Raw genomic sequence first — 4,904 nt, 5'->3', positions numbered from 1 at the left:
GGGGGGGGGCGCGGGCCGGGGGGGGGGGGGGGGAGGGGCCGTGCCGGGAGAGCGGATCCTAGGCGTCGCCTTTGAACTTCGCTCGTAGAGCTGCTTTCGCAAGATTGCTCTGGCGCTTCTCACTCGGCTCGGTGCTAACTGCCGGAGGGATTCCAAGCGGTCATGAGACCCTTCGAGAATGCGGCCGCGGGCACGTATTTGGGCCTTATCGGAACCGCGCAGGCAGCTTTCGGGGAGAAAGGTGACCATTTGTCTGCTCCTGGCGCTCGCAGCCGCTTCGCGTCCCGGTTCCGCGTCCGGGGGGGGGGGGCGGTGCTCCCCCCGCGGAACAGGACACTGTGCACACTGCGTGTGAGCCAGTTTGACAATAAGTTCTATTAAAAAAACTCCACGAAACATTTCTCTATCAGACGGGCCTGAATTGGATTGCATCCTACCCAGAGACAGAGGCTACAGGGTATGATTTTGCTTGATTAGCTTGACCCTAAAGCACCTGTGACTCCCACTTTTTAAAGTGCAGGTGAGGGGCGCCTGGGTGGCTCAGTCGGTTAAGAGGCTGACTTCGGCTCAGGTGTGTGGGTTCGAGCCCCAGGTCAGGCTCTGTGCTGACAGCTCAGAGCCTGGAGCTGCTTCAGATTCTGTGTCTCCTCTCTATGCCCTCCCCTGCTCACACTCTGTCTCTCAAAAATAAATAAACATTAAAAAATTAAAAAAAAAATAAAGTGCAGGTGATGGAACTCTCTCCTTCCCATGCACCCCCTCCCTGCACCTGAGATACATGGAGGAGGTGTGGAAATCTGGGGAAACCACTGACGAAGAGGGTGCATAAAAGCGCTCACAGCGTCCTCTATACAAGGTGACCAGATTTACCGAATAAAAATACAGGATGTGGGGCACCTGGTGGTTCGTCAGTTAAACATCCGACTCTTGATTTCCACTCAGGTCATGATGTCACAGTGGTGAGTTTGAGTCCTGCCCTGTCAGTGCCCAGCCTGCTTGGGATTCTCTCTCTCTCTCCTTCTCTCTCTGTCCCATGTCCTCTCTAAATAAATACACTTTAAAAATATGTATACACGTTTATATATGTGTGTGCACAGTTCCATTTGTATTCAAAAATTTTTAAATATTTATTTATTTTTAAGAGATANAAGCGGGGGGAGGGGCAGAGAGAGAGGGAGACACAGAATCTGAAGCAGGCAGGCTTCAGGTTGTGAGCGGTCAGCCCAGAGCCCCATGCGAGGCTCGAACCCATGAGCCGCGAGATCACGACTTGAGCTGAAGTCGGACGCTCAACCGACTGAGCCACCCAGGTGCACCTGGTTCTTTTTGTATTTAAAATAAACCACGTATAATTTTTTTCAATAAGGATCAGCACATTTTTATACTAAAAAACAACTCATTTACCTGGAATTCAAATTTAACTAAATTGAATTGGTTAATTTAATTTGGCACTCAGTCTTTGCAAACCTTCTCACAGGTAGGAATCACTTGAGAACCGGGTTAAAATGCACGGTCTGCCCGGGTAGGTTGGAGCAAGGCCTGGGATTCTGCATTTCTCACGCGGTCCCGGGTGCCGGGGTCGCGGCATGTGGGAGGCCCACATTTTGAGCGAGGGTCTGCGCTACCTCATGGGGGTGGAGATGAGCAGGGAGCACGTTGGTTGGAACAGAGCACTCAGCTCTGTGTCCAGCCTGGGATGAAAACTCTAGAAGGTTGCTCATTATCATTCTGAACATTGGAGACGTGTGTGTGTGTGTGTGTGTGTCTGTGTGTGTGTGTCTGTGTCTCAGGGATTGTACAACAGCTGCAAACCCTCCACATGCCCTGTGCCCTCAGCAGCTGTTCTGGCTGCCCTGCGGAGGAGGTATCATGGAGGGGGTCATGTGAGAGGTCTGTCGAGGGTGACAGAGTGGCAGCTGGTGCTCGCCCTGTGCACCCCGCATTTCCATAAGGACAGCAATGCTTGAGGCTCACATAGCGCCTCGTCCAGCCCGCCTTCATTCCCTCATTCCAACCCTGTACCAGACTCACGTGTGCACAGTGGTTTGGTCACAGTGATGTGATCCCAAATGGCCAAAATAGGGATTTCCTGGAAGGAGTCTGGAGGGACCCACTTGAGTGGAAGGGAGGGCTGAGCATTCAAACCGCAGTCAGGTCATTCGATCCCCACCTCCTTTTTTTTTTTTTTTTAATGTTTATTTATTTTTGAGAGAAAGACAAAATGCAAGCAGGGGAGGGGCAGAGAGAGAGGGAGACACAGAATCCGAAACACGCTCCAGGCTCTGAGCTGTCAACCCAGGGCACAACGCGGGGATCAAACCCACAAACCATGAGATCATGACCTGAGCCAAAGCCAAAGGCTTAACCGACTGAGCCCCCCAGGCGCCCCTGGGCCCCCACCTCTTGTCTCTTGGCATATACTAGTGTCCATTTTCTCCGCCTGCAGACTGGCCTCCTCCCCATGGCGGGAAACAAGGCTGCCATCAGCTTCATCCCAGAGAGAAGACTCCCAAAGAAGGCGGCCGATTGTCCAGCTCGCGTCAAGATGGCCACTATTTGTGTCAGTCTCCGCAAGCATGCTCAATTCTCTCTCCCTCCTCTCTCCCTTCCTGCACCATGTTATTCAGTCCCAGAGCTTTCGATCCGTCTAGACGCCGAGGCATCTCTGAAGGGGAGCACTGCGGTTGTACGTGCTGTCTGACGTCTGCAAACCCTTTAGTCGTTAGGGTGGAGGAACCTCCCATAAGAAAGAAACCCATATGGTTTAGTCTGTGATAAATGCTGTAACTTGAGGGGCTTATGAACATCAGAAATTTCTCGCTCACAGTTCTGGAGGCTGGGAAGTCCACGGTCAAGGCGCTGGCACGGTCACCTCCTGGGCAGGGGCTCCGTCCTGGTTCATGGTCGGCTTCTCACTGCGTCCCCACATGGTGGACAGGCTGTAGCCCCACGCTTTATGACGGCACATCATATGAGAAGCTTATTTCTTTTTCTTTTACTTAGAAAACTTTTCAGTGTGACAAAATACACATAGCACAACATTTACCGACCTAATCTTTAGTTCCCATGGTTGTGCAACCATCAGGATCCATCTCCAGAACGCCTTTCATCTTGCAAAAGTCAATCTCGAGACTCACAAAACAGTAACCCTCCCTTCCGCCTGGCCCCCAGCCCCTGGAAGCCACCATCCTACTTGTCTCTATGAACGTGATTCCTCCAGGTACCTCCTATAAGTGGAATCACACAATCATTGTCTTTTTGTCTAATTTCACTTTGCATGGTATCCTCAAGGCTCACCCATGATGTGGTGTGTGCCACAATTTCCTTCCTTTTCGCGGCTGAGTAAGATTTCATTGCATGTGTAAACCACATCTTGCTTATTTATTTTAAACCACATTTTGCTTAATTATTTGTCAACGGCCATTTGTTTCCATCTTTTGTGACGAATGCTGCTATAAACATGGGTGGACAAATTAGACATTCATCTCTTTTTTGAAGGTGGGAAGATTTTATTTATTTTTAAATCTTTAGAGAGAGAGAGTGCGCAAGAGTGGGGGAGGGGCAGAGAGAGGGACGGAGGATCCAAAGCAGGGTCTGTGCTGATAGGCCAACAGTGGAGAGCTCCATGTGGTGCCAGAACTTAAGAACCGCTGGGTCACGACCTGAGCCAGGTCGGGTGCTCAACCGACTGAGCCATCCAAGCACCCCTAGACATTTATTTCTGACGAGGTAACAACCTTGGATGGGCATCGGGTACCGGGTTGTGGAGAATGTTTCCATGATATGGCTGTTGAGGGGCCCAGTTTTCTCGGGGCTCCACCATGCCTCTAGGACCTGGTTATTTTCTGTATCCAGCCAGCAGGAGCGAAAAGAGCACACAGCAAGCAAGCTTTTTTTTTTTAATGTTTTATTTTTGAGAGAGAGAAAGAGAGAGAGAGAGAGAGAGAGCGCAGGGGAGGGGCAGAGAGAGGGAGACACAGAATCTGAAGCAGGCTCCAGGCTCTGAACTGTCAGCACAGAGCCTAATGAGGGGCTCGAGCCCATGAACCATGAGATCATGACCTAAGCTGAGGTTGGTTGTTTAACCAACTGAGCCACCCAGGCACCCCAAGTATGCTTGTTTTTAAGAGCTGTGGCCTGGAAATGGTCCATGTCCCTTCTGCCCCCATCCTAATGATGACAGCCAATCACAAGGCCGCACACAGATGTCGAGCTGTAGTCCCTGAATGGGAAACAGCACCTCCGGTCTATACTTTGAAAAGGAAGGGCAGGTTTTTGTGATCAGTGAGCCATCTCGACTGCAACACCATCCTGTGTTTTGGAAATACAGATCTCACCATTAGGTTCTCAGTTTGGCCAGCTGGGAGGGTGGAAGGGAAAGAGGGAGGAACCTCTGCCTTCCACTTGGCCCCCTCCAGGCCATTTCAGACACACGACAAATGATCTGATTCAGGGGAGCATGGATGAGTCTTACATTCAGGTTTCATGACGTAAAGCTCATACCCATAGTAATATCAATTCGTATTTAAAAATTTACCTTTGTGATATTTCTGAAGTGAGACACAGGCATATCTTACTACTTGCATGTACATTTAATACAGTACTACCTTTTTTTCCTGAAAAGATGTTACTAGACCAGCAATGCACATGTTATGATTGAAGCAGGCTGAGAGTGAGGGTATACAGCGGCCACCACAGAAATAATAACGCTAATAAGTCAGGCTAATCACTAGCATTTTCACGGAGACCTTGCTATGACTCAGGTCCTAAATTAAGCAAGTTTGTACAGATTATTGAGGCTGTGAGAGGTGTTATTCAACAACGGAATTGTATATCCCCATCTCTCTGACTCCCAAGTTCCATGACTGTTCCTCTTTTTTAATCCATCATTTATGGTTATTTAT

General features: G+C 49.7%; 1 long non-coding RNA gene across 1 annotated transcript in view; it reads left to right on the top strand.

The window, feature by feature from the left end:
• The window catches only part of LOC144225813 (uncharacterized), a 10,530-nt gene extending 7,054 nt beyond the window's left edge, over window positions 1–3,476 (top strand). The window contains exon 2 of the long non-coding RNA XR_013333405.1: window positions 2,447–3,476. This is a non-coding gene — a long non-coding RNA (uncharacterized LOC144225813). The remainder of the gene's footprint in view (window positions 1–2,446) is intronic.
• The last annotated feature ends 1,428 nt before the right edge of the window (window positions 3,477–4,904 follow it).

The sequence above is a fragment of the Crocuta crocuta genome, unplaced genomic scaffold (assembly GCF_008692635.1).
Source record: "Crocuta crocuta isolate KB4526 unplaced genomic scaffold, BGI_CrCroc_1.0 scaffold142, whole genome shotgun sequence".
Lineage (NCBI taxonomy): Eukaryota > Metazoa > Chordata > Mammalia > Carnivora > Hyaenidae > Crocuta > Crocuta crocuta.
Note: the sequence above shows the minus strand (reverse complement) of the source record. Positions and strands in the feature narration are given on the sequence as shown.